This window comes from Pantherophis guttatus, chromosome 4 (genome assembly GCF_059756535.1).
Source record: "Pantherophis guttatus breed Tessera chromosome 4, ASM5975653v1, whole genome shotgun sequence".
Taxonomy (NCBI): Eukaryota; Metazoa; Chordata; class Lepidosauria; order Squamata; family Colubridae; genus Pantherophis; species Pantherophis guttatus.
In genome coordinates this window covers 54560253-54573135 of record NC_142066.1, presented here as the reverse complement: position 1 = coordinate 54573135, position 12883 = coordinate 54560253, and positions in this window count along the sequence as shown.

Below are 12883 nucleotides of genomic sequence, written 5' to 3'. Positions count from 1 at the left end.
ACTTGTGGACTTCAACTCCCAGAATTCTCCAGCCAGCTATGCTTGTTGGAGAATTCTGGGAGTTGAAGTCCACAAGTCTTAAAGCTGCCAAGTTTGAAGACCTCTGCTATATAGTATTAGGATTGTCATACAAAGCTCCGGTCTATCACTATATCAGGGGTCTCTAATCTTGGCAACTTTAAGACTCGTGGACTTCAACTCCCAGAATTCCACAGCCAGCTCCAGATATAGAAACCCTATTTTATATGCCTTTCTTTTTGCAGAACTATTAATCTAAGCTAAACTGACTCTGCCCAATTTTGTTTGTTCTTTGACTGTCACTGATCCTTTTCTTCTATTAAAAATCACATCTCTGAGCAGAGACTTTATTTTAGGATCTCATCATAATTTAGCAAAGGTAAAAAGTAAAATCTCCTTCAAGTCAAGCTCATCTGATAAGGATGGACTTATCCTTACATGGACACATCCTTGAAAATGCCCCTGCCAGTACTGACATCTGATAACACAACATCTGCAAGCAAACAACCAAGTTCAGGGAGCACCAAGGACACCTCAATTTTTCTATTTTCAGATGGAGAGATGTACAAAATGGTCTCATCACAACAGGTTCAGTAGAAATTATTTTAAACCATACTAGGCAGATAATAGTTGCTTTCCATTTTTAATAAGGTAAGTTCTAATCAAATTTATTTCATTTCTTGACAAATCCATAGATCCCTTAAGAAGAAAACAGAGACAATAGACTCATAGAAATAGAAGAAATAATATTCCAATTTCTCTGCAAATTGGGTATTTGATAGGTTGTTGCAGAATCAATTGATTTCAGATTCTTTTATCATCAGGTTACATCAGACTTTCAGAGGTACTGCTGATGAATTGCCATAATTTTCCTGGTGTCATGGTCAAATAGGAAGTGTAGTTAACACCTCAGAACAATAAAATTCAAAGTGGGTGAAGTAGAATAGTAAACAAGGCCAAAATTAACAGAATGAAATTAATGAAGTGGAGATGGTAAAATTCTTACCCCTTGTCTTTGAAAATCCCAGCATGAAGGATGCACACTTTGTAAAAAGGGAAAAAAGTAAGACTTGCATGAAATCTCAAAACAGAACATGATTTTTAAAAAGTGAATGCAGTTTCTGATTGCATAAATAAAGTCGCAATTTTCTGGTCATGGGAAACAAGCATTTGACAAAAAATGTTTGGCATTAAACAGGGCCTAGCAGAACATCTACCTTGGGTAATTGTATTACAGGAGGCTGGGCAAACCAATTAGAATGGATTCCATGTTAGGCAACAAATATGGCAAATAGAATGGGGAAAAGTCCTTTGCTAAAAGAGTAAAGGAATCAAAGACAGAGCCCTGGTAGTGCAGCAGACTAAAGCACTGTTATTAACATCAGCTGCCTGCGATTACTGCAAGTTCAAATCTCACCAGGCTCAAGGTTGACTCAGCCTTCCATCCTTTCTAAGGTAGGTAAAATAAGGACCCAGATTGTGGGGGCAATAAGCTGACTTTGTATAAAATATACAAAAGTATTAAGGCTATTGCTTAACCCATTGTAAGCCGCCCTAAGTCTCCAGAGAAGGGCGGCATATAAATCAAATTTAAAAAAAAATCTTTAAATTAGAGCAGAAAAGACTAGAAGATTATATGATAACCGTCTTTAAATATCTCAGCCTCTTGCATTTAGTGGTTTTAGATATTTTTAAAATTCTTTTTCCTAATTTTAACTCAGTTTTATTATTCTACTTATTATCTTGATTGTATGTCCATAAATATATTTTACTGTGGTGAGTGCAATGTTTTACTTTTTTAAATGTAAACCTGCTGCATTTAGAGAATGTGTTTAACTGTATCTTAAAATGTAAATAATAAATATAAATAATGATTCAGTATTTCTTCACAATCAGATAAATTAAATTAAATAATGGAAAAAAACTTTGATTCCAATCTCTTACCTCAACAAAAAGCAATAATCTTTTCCTATGGTAGAATTCATCAAATAAATAAATCCACATTTTCTGGGATTGCTCTGGTTCTGCATTCCTGTTTAAAGTAGGGGGATGGCCTAAATGGCAGAATATGGTCAGAGGATCAAATGAGGAGGGTCTAGTTTTCAAATGAGGAGGGTCTAGTTTACTTTCTCCCATGAACCAGAGATGATTACCTAACTTGGAGAAAGGCTTTCACTATGATGATGCCAATTCACCTTAATGTTTTCTCTCTCAGATTAGGGAAACACCACTCTTGATCAGAATTGCCATATGTGGATGTTGCACATGGATGTTTATATATATACAGTATGTATATAAATTTAAGTATTGAACAAAATATGATTGTGTTCTACTATATCATGAAATTTATTATTTTAGTATTATTTTATTATACTATTATACTATATTTATTATTTTAGTATTGAATTTATTATTTTAGTATATGTTACTATCAGTATGTGAAATTAGGCATTTTATAGATTGCTTAGGAAATCTATAGAATGCCAAAAATGGGATATCAAAGTATGAAACTCATATTTCACACATTTCCTAGGCCAGGGGTCAGCAACCTGCGGCTCTGGAGCCGCATGTGGCTCTTTCATCCTTCTGCTGCGGCTCCCTGTCGCCAGTCACCTCCACAATTGATAGGGCTTTCGGTTAGGACAAGTAGAGAAAAAAGGATGCTGAGCTAGGAGAAGACTCTATGGTGGGGGAACCAGACTTCTGATCAGCTCCAGAATTGAACAGGGGGCTCCTGGTTAGGACCTTTGTGGTTCTTTGAATATTTAAGGTTGCCTACCCCTGGCCTAGGCATTCAATGGAATGCCAAAAAGCAAACTGGCAAAGTATAAAATACTCCTACTAAAATGCTATTCTAGCCTTCCTTATTGCAACAAGTAGGTCAATACTGGTCTTTTTCTTTTGGTTCGTTTCAATAAGAAAGTCCTGTACTTTTTTTGCATTTCTTCTTTCCTTTGCATATAGGTCTTTTCAATAAAGGGTTAGGGTTAGGGTTAGAGTTAGAGTTAGGATTAGGATTAGGATTAGGATTAATTTTAACCTTAACCTTAACCTTAACCTTAACCTTAACCCTAACCCTAATCCTAACCCTAACCCTAATCCTTTTCATGATTTTCTTTACATACTTTGCCTAAATAGTTCTTGTCATTTTGTATAATACCTTGGCATTATATACAATACCTAGGGAAAGTATATAGCATATTAAAATAACAGAAACATTTCATACTTTGCCCAAAAACTTTATGCATTCTATGGAGTTCCCAAGCATGCTATATAACAATGTCAGCTTTTCATACATTGCTGGTAACATACACACTATTTCAAGATATCTTTCAAGGTGCAAAGTGGGTAGGATAAAAACAAATCAAATAATTTAGGTTCTCCCCAGTTTGATTCTAGAGCTGCTTTTGCAGTTCTGGCTAGAGAGAAGTATTGCAGCTTTGAGAAACAGAAAAATAGAGCAAGTAGGTGGTAATTGCATGTTACTGTGTTGCAACCAAATCTCACCTGAGCAATGTAATGTATGTTCAGATTTCAAATTTGCCTACAGCTTAGACATTAAAGTAAGCTTCTGGAAATTTTAGTTAAGGATGTAACTATTCTAATGTCATATATCAATTACTAATATTAATTGGTGTGTAGTTCAAATATGAGCATACATATTTTTAGAATTGGATGTTTAGGAAATATTTATTTTATTCTAATCCCAAATTAAAAATAAATATACATTTCTTCTAATATTATACCAAATAACTTTCACATATCAGACGACATTACAGTATCTAATTAGATAATAAAATGCCTGAAGCAAGCAACCAAACTCAGAGAGCAACAAGAACACGTTCCTATGAAGAAAAAAAAAGCTAAAGTAATTCATGATCATTTTCTTCTTACAAACTTTCAAGAGGTACCCAGTTGACCACTATGCACTACAGAACATTGAATTAAATGAATCTTGGTTTGAACTAGCAATGCTTTTCATATACAGTGCTGTTTATCAAGGCTGCATTCCTAACCAGGCAGTGAACCCCTCGTCTGGTCTTCATCTCAATAACCATACATAGGATTCTGTTATATTATGGTTAGTTAGCATAGCATGCGAGTAATTATATAGCACCCCCTACCCTCTGAAATAAGTAGGGAGTTGTCTACTCTCCTTAAGACCTAGTTTTGTTCTTAGGCCTGGAGTTACTGTGTCTGCAGAAGTTCTGTTGTGATTTTATTGTTATAGCCCAGACCAGAACGCAACCATATATTTTGCTGTCATGTTTTAAATCATTATAATTGTGTATTTTGATGGTGGAAGCTTCCTAGAGCCTTGAGGTAGGCAACCATAATAAACATTAATAAGAATAATATACTCAGAGCAACCGCTGAAATTAAGGGAAAAGTCCAAGAAGTCCTACATTTGCTTTTTAAATGTATTTTGTGTGCTTGACTTTAACCTTGCCTCACTTTCTTTTTAAAACTAGTGATTATGTTTATCAGATTTTTAAATCTGAAACAATTAACTAAATTAAATTTGATGAAATATTTGTGCTACCTCTCTTTTGAAATACTCTTATGATACTTCCTTGTTCCTGCCCACTGGTTTTTCACTGCCTAATTTACATTTTATTTTTTTATTTATTGTTTATTTATTGTTTATTGTTTTGCGATGAACATTCAACTATCAACTTGTATATGGCTGTGCTTGCAGACCTGATGTAAAAATAATGGACAGAGGGAATTCTAAATGAAAAGGATAATGAGGAATCTCTTCTGTCAAAACCTGCCTTCTCTCCCTCCCCCACTGTTATCTAATCCTGTTTGGCCTCTTTTGAAAGGTCACTCTGGCATGTGTGACTGCCCACTCTTCCACAACTTGCCCAATGCAACAGGAGCAGCTTACCTAAGTCAAGCCACCATTAAGTCATCCTGTTGTAATTATCTTTCCTGGAGCTTAACAGTATCATCACCCTCTCTCTATTATGTTCCTTTCACCAGTCTAAATGGAACAGCTCACTCTCTTTCTTCCCCTTTCTTTTTCAATCTCTCCAAATTTATTTTCCTTTCTCATTCTGTTGTCTAATATTGCTGGATCCAAGTTCTGAAAAAGTGACAGTCTAGTACGGGTGTCTGCAACCTGCGGCTCCGGAGCCGCATGCAGCTCTTTCGTCCCCCTGCTGTGGCTCCCTGTCCGCTGAACCCACCACTGGCTGGCCCTGCCCCTCACCCTCCTCTCCCAGTCACTCCTCTCCTGACCTGAGAAGGTAAGGGCAACAGCGGGGGAGGGAGACTCGCTCCATATTCCAGAGCGAGAGCAAAGCACCCCTGTACTTGCCATATCTCGCAGGTGCTTTTTCTGACCTTTGTTGATGCTGCACGGACCTCGGTCGCTCAGGGAGATATGTGACTTGCTCTCTGCCCCAAGACACTGGCTCTGCCCCAAGACACTGGCTCAGCCTGGCTGTGACTGATGCTCTGCATTGTAATGGGCTTCAGGAGAAAGAGGGGACACCATGTCCCTCATTGTGAAGCATGCTCAATTTAACTGTGCTGTGCAAGGCACTGTGAGAGCAGCGGGCAGACTATGGAGGTGGCAACAACAGTTGTGTCAGCCGCATCCAGGCCGAGCCAGTGTCTCGGGGTGGAAAGCAAGTTGCGCATGTCCCCAAGTGACCAAAGTGTGCGCAGCACCAACAAGGGCCGGAAGAAGCGCCTGCGAGATATGGCAAGTACAGGGATGCTTTGCTCCCGCTCTGGAATATGGAGCAAGTCTTCATCCCCGGCAGTCACTCTTACTTTCTCAGGCCAGGCGAGAAGTGACTGGGAGGGAGGGCAATGGATGGGGCCAGCCAGTGATGGGTTCAGCCAACAGGGAGACACAGCATGGGGACGAAAGAACTTATATTTTTTTGGGAAGCTGAAATGACTCTTGATTTAAATATGGTAAAAAGCACCCAAAAAAAGAAGAAAGAACATCAGCAAAAAAAAAAAAAAAAACCAAGCACCAACCCTCGACTGTTTTTGGAAATGGTTCAAGAGGGAACACACACACACAAACACATACAGAGACAGAGAGATGGGAGGGAGAGGGAGAAATAGAGACAGAGAGAGAAAAAGAAAGAGAGAGAGAGACGCAGAGAGAGAGATACCTGTTTCCCACAGAAAAGAAAACACCAAGAGCCACAAAACCTGAGTAAACATGGCTAGGGGCGTCATGTGACTGGGTGGGAGTGAGTGACGTCAAGTTGGCCATGCTCACCTAGGTTTTGTGGCTCTCAGTGAGTTTTTTTCTGTGGGAAACAAGGTCCAAATGGCTCTGAGTGTTTAAAGTTGCAGACCCCTGGTCTAGTAAAAGACTCAGGGCAGGTAACTAAGCAGTGCTCAGGGAATCCTGGAATGATGACTTGGGTTTCTATTACCCAAAAGGTTTTGTGAATGTGTCATTATTGTCAAGTTAATCAGAACCAAGTTACATTTTCATATTCATTTATATACAATAGAAAATGTTTTGGTTGTACATTTACATGAAAGTCAAACTCAAGAAGTATAATGACTTCTTAGTGAGGTGAGAGGAAACACTAATAGCCTTAAGAACAATTATGACAAGAACATGAGCTTCCAATAAGATCACTCTTGCCAATAAGTTCAAAAGGGAATGGGTGAAACTAAGAGTAAAGCAGGGGTGAAATCCAGCAGGTTCTGACAGGCTCTGGAGAACCGGTAGCGGAAATTTTGAGTAGTTCAGAGAACTGGCAAATGCCACCTCCAGCTGACCCCAGAGTGGGGTGGGAATGGAGATTTTGCAATATCCTTCCCCAGGAGTGGAGAGGGAATGGGGATTTTGCAGTATCCTTCCCCTGGAGTGGGGTAGGAATGGAGATTTTGCAGTATCCTTCCCCTGCCACTCCCACCAAGCCACACCCACCAAGCCACACTATGCCCACCAAGCCATACCCACAGAACCAGTAGTAAAAAAATTCAGATTTCACCACAGGAGTAAAGCACATGTGAGGGTAGGTGGAGCTCTGTAGGCGTGATGGAAGTTAATTAATTTAGGACATCCTACATCAAATCTGGAAGAAGGCAATAACAAATCACTTCAATACTATTGCTAAGAAATCTGGCTGTAATTTTAGGTGAAGTTGGATATCAGTTAATTAAACTCTAAGTTACAAAATAGTTGTTGCTAGAGAATAATATCAAATTTCCACAAATATATCAAGCCAGATCAAAACCAGATTGAAATCTGGTTGTTGAAGGTGCTAGTATTAAAAGAAGAGTTCTTCATTTCTTAAGGACACATAAAGTTAGATAATAGAATGCCTGAATCAGGAAAAAATTTGAACCAATCAAAGCAGAAATTAAACATAATACATTGAATGTTTATAAATGAGTTTAGGAATGGGTTACTTTAAATTGAATGCTATTTAGTGCACGAGCTAGACAAAGAAATGAGGAGACAATGATAATCAGATATAACAATGCTAAATATATCTTTTGGTATGATAGGATAATGTCTGTTAGTGTCTATTCAATGACATTAATTTTTATACAACTGAATGCACATATTAGAAATGTGCATTTTTAAAAAAAATGGTTCAAAAAAAGTGATTTGGACCTCATGAAAGCAAAATATTTGTCTGACATTCTTTAAACAAACACAACTTTTTTCAGGCTTCTGCATGAGCCTGAAAACGATGTTTTAATGAATAATGAAGAGTTAGGCTTGTGTTTATGAAAAATCTGAAGCAGTTCTCCTGAAATATGTTTGAAGCATGTACAACACTAGCACCACTTACAATTTTAAGATACTGAGCAAAAAGGTGGGAAAAATATATCTTAGTACTAAAAGGAAAATGATAGAAGAAAAGGCTGGAGAAATGATAGAACCTGGATGTACTATTTGGTTTGTACATATGTAATGTAATCTAGATATAATATAGGAAGAGATAGTTTAATATCGGCTTTGAACTAAATGTTGTCCATTGTCAATGCTTCAAGAACAAAATGTAGTCTCAATATCTAGATATCATCATCAGGGTCAAATTTAACTATATAAAAACAATAGAAGATAGTGGAATGCAGTAGATGCAATTATGAAAGGCTAATGAATTAACAGTCTCAAATATACAGATTAAACTAATGAGAATGTGTATGTGACAGATTTGATCTGGAGGAGATACAGTTACAGTAAGATCAGGGTAAGGAAAAGATGCAGTATATTACAGTTATCATGTGAAACAAAAGATATGGGAAGATAACTATTATGATAACAGCGAAAAACTATTGTCAAAATTTCAAAGAAGAAAAATTCAAAATCACTTTCACTAAAGTTATTAATAGGGAAATCAAACTTAGATTACAAAAATCCACATGACCATAGATGACTGTCACAAGAAATTACTCTTCTGGGTTTTTTTTATCCAGATGTTTGTATAGCCTTGATCTAATAATCCTATGTATATTGCAATAAAGGATGAAGAAATCAAGAGATGTGCATGTGTGTTAATCTGTTAATAAACACCAGTTCTATATGTGCCAAGTGTATAAAGAGTCTCCCCTATACCCAGGAAGCTCTCACAAAATTATTTGTTATAAGTGCAGCTATCAAAGACACCAAGGCAACTTTTCAACAGTTGTGAACATAATTCTATTTGATCACAAAAGGAAAGTTTATTTCACTCTGACATTCTAATTGATTAAGCTAGAGAACCAGTTTGGTTTGTTCTTCTTAGGCTGGGAAAGTTGTACCTTCAATTTGCAACAGTCCAACTGGTTATTCCAGATGTGTTGAAATATCTAAGTTTATTATTTATAACTAAGATATTTCATAACATTCAAATGCAATCTGAAAGTTCTTTCAGCTAAAACTAACTACATTTGTTATTTAATTTTAAAAACATATACTTGTGTGAGTATATGTGTTATAATTTTAATTAATTTATATAGGTAATTCTTGAGTTATTATCACAATTGAGGGCAAAATTTCCATTGCAAAGCAAAGCAGTTGTTAAATGAGTCATTCTCCATTTTTTGGCCTTTTTTGCCATGGTTGTTAAGCAAATCACTAGAGTTGTTAAGTAAATCATGCAGTCATTAGGCAAATTCTAGCTTCCCCCATTGACTTTGCTTTTATCAGAAGCTGCCTAGGAAGATTGCAAACAACAATCCCAGGACTCCAGGATGCTGCAACCATCATAAATACATTCCGGTTGACAAGCGTCTGAAATTTGATTGCATGATTATGAGGATGCTACAATTGTCATAAGTGTGAGAACTGTCTCCATCATCCCATTTATCATGCATAGAATTGCAACTCCTAGACCTCAACCAACAAGACTTCTGTAGAGGACACCGTGACTTGTAGTCCCAATACTTTTGGCATATACAGATTGAGAAAGGCTCTCCAATTTCTCAAAACAAACTCTGGTCTTTCGTACTTATGTCCTGGTGTTAGATGCATGAACATAAGCTGTGCCATGACATCACAATACATGTTTCATTGTCCTCTGGCAGATGCCTATGGCAAGAACTGATTTTAACTTGGTCTCTGGGACAGTTCATACCCTAACAATAGGAGGTCCGCCATATTCTAAACAATTTGTCATTTATAGAAAGGGCAGTTCAGTCTAAATTATGAAAATGTGAATGGCATTTGTCATGTTGTAACTAAATAAAAAGTAGCTTCACATAAGAAAATATGCCTGAATTCATGACACTGCCTTGTTTTAAGAGATGATTTGGCTTTTTTGCTCTTTTTTTCCTCTATGAGAGCAGAGCAAGTTGGGGGTGAGATGTGGGTAGATATGCAACAGTGAAATTTGTCTGCAAATTTGTAGCCTCTCCTTCCCTCGTAGCTTCTGGGCTTAGGGGAACTATTTCATTCTGTATATGACGTCACACTACACAAGCAGAGCTTGCATTATAATGGCATGACACTGGTTTTGTCATTTTGACGTAAGCTTTTGATCCTGCAGATCTCTTGGCAAAAGATCTCTCAGTAAAGAATATCAATAAATACAAAGAAAGAGCAACAGCAAGAAATTAAGATGAGTTTTTATAATATAAGAAAAATCACAAGACAAACAATTTGAAACTATAATATTGCTAATGTAAATTGGTTTTCATCTGATTGTAATTAAGACAAATCTACTTAATTCATTCTTGAATTAAGAAAAACTCAGGACTGTAAGTTATAGTAAGAAGACCAGAAAATATCCTGGAAGAAAGCAATGGTGAACTCATACAAATAATCTTTAATTTACAGCCATTTTTCAGAGATCATTTGAAATTATGATGGCTAAAAAATGGATTTATGATTCATACCCAAAATGATGATTGTTGTACCACCCTCATGATCATGTGATTAAAATTCAGGTACCTGCATTTACAACCACAGGGAGGCTTCAACTCCCCTGCCTGCCCATCTCCTCCCCCCATCTCTGCCCTTTTGGCCATGTTGCACTCTGACTTTGCAGGCAGTGAGCAGCCCAGAATTGCAGAGCTCCTCCAGCTATCTTCTCTTCAAGTTTCCCACACCAAGCTTTCACCTTTTGTGCCCAGCCACTGCAGTTGAACAAAAGTACCTTTCTGTCTTTACTGCCTCCTTTTCAGACCCTTTTCACTGCCTTTGCTGTCTCCTTTTTCGACCCTTTTTGCCAGGTGCAAAAGATGAAAGGTTGGTGCAAGGAACTGGGAGAGAAAGCAGCAGGACAAATGATTGCTTGCCAATCATTGCTTGGGGTGGGATGGGGAGTGAAGTAAGGCATACTAGTAAGGAATAAAGAAATGCCTGATGGTTGGCTTGCTAGGGTGGGCTGGAGGGCAAAAGAATGGCATGTCAAGCAACTCAAGAGCTGCCCAGTATGGCTTGGATTGGGACAAATATTTAGTTAATGACTCATGATTCTTAGTTAACGACTGCAGTGGGGAGTGCCGGATTGCTTTCATATGTCAGTTCACTCACATGACAGCTTGCTTGCACGGACTTACAATAGAAATCATGGTTCCAATTATGGTCATAAATCAAGAATTACCTGTACATTGTTATTAAGAAAACTACATGGATGTTTTCTTAAGCTGAAGACTTTAAAGAAAAAAAACATATGCACAAAATGTCAGCATATTGGCCATTGCAAAAATGGCTGGGATACTAGCCAAAATAAAAAACAATGAAGAAATCAGTTTGCCAAGTCATCTGCTGCACCAAAAAAAGATATGCGGCTTATTAGAACCATATTTGACATTTAATTTAATGGAAATGTAATCATTATATGCCACTTCAGCTAATACGTTAATGGTATCTTGGCTAGATTTCATTGGCAGTGAATGGTCCTGTTGTATTAATACACATATAACCAAGTCAGGCATTTTCTGGTCAGATTTCCTTATAATCATACGCTATATCTAGACTGCAGACTCCTTGCCCATTTTCTGTAGGACATACTTAATAAAGTACTGATAAAAGTTTCTTGCATTTCCTAGCTTCTTTCTTTTTCTTTTTTTTTTAATTTGATTTTTATTATAACATATAGTGATACATTCGGTACATTTTCGGTTCATTGATGCAATTATATACATATATACATCTACATGCATTATTACTTGTCTTTTATTTGATATTGTTTCTTAAAGCTAGATTTAATTTCAAAACACTTAAAGATAATAGTGCTCAAATCTCTAAGACTAAATATAATACTATTCATATGGATTTTGTTAATTAATTAATATTTAATCTCTATTTCCTTCCTAGCTTCTTTCTATTGATCAGATATTCAGTGGCAGTCCTGGCTCAGTCACCGTAGCCGTAGTCAGTATTTAAGAACTGTGTCTTGTTCCATTAGACCTTGGCACTCAGTTTTCTAACAGAAACATGTATTTTTTTAAGCTGATTTTTTTTTCTCCAAGTCGTTTTCATGAAGAAGTACTGTAGATATGGAAAGAACAGGCATCTCACTGACTTAGCATTTTGATAAGGCAACTGATTTTTGTGAAATTTCAGTCTGGGGTTCTATAGAACCAGTAGTAAAACCGGAAGGAGGCTCTGCCCACCGACCCCGACGTCATGAGAACGCTTCTGGGCATGTGCAGAAGAGCGTGCATGCGGCCCCGTTGCAAACCAGTAGTAAAGGTAAGTAGAACCCACCCCTGGGCTATATCTAACCCTTACAGGTTAATTAACAATCAGTTCATCCATTTAGTGCTCTCACAGTAGATTAACCTCACACTTGAGCCAATTAAGCATGTTGGCTCCCATCTATTCACTCTTGTACCTCCTCTTTGTGCAAATGAGAGCAATACAAGGGCTTTTTTCACTCTCTTGCCAAATTGGATTGCCTACCTGACATTGTCTAGACAGCACACCTTTCTTTTCAAATTAAAAAAGAAAAAAAACCTGTGGAAAACAACTTGCATTTATCAGAATCAGCAACAGTGAAGTGCTGTGGGAATATAATTGCAAGTTGCGAATTGTTCTTTGCAATCCTATTATTCTTTTGATGTAGGAGTTTATCCTGTGATCTGAACATTGCAAATATTAATGAAGCATTAGACAGCCAAACTGTGTACCAATTCCATAACACGTTTAGAAGTATAAACTTATAATTTTTGTTCTATTCAAGCTGCAAATGTGGTCTGTCTTTTATCCCATTTAACAGATTTTATGCAGTTTGGTTCTTGAAAGAAATCAGCCATCATCTCTTTGAACAAAAATGTGTCTGGCAGTTTTGCTAATAGTTATTAGGGAAGTTTTAATAGTGCTTCGTGCATTACTTTCACTTTTACAACAGCACATTTTTTTAGAAATTCTTACAATAATTCTGTAAGATAGACCATCATTTCAGGTCATATTAGCTGAAATTCTGGAAGTTTGTTCTAA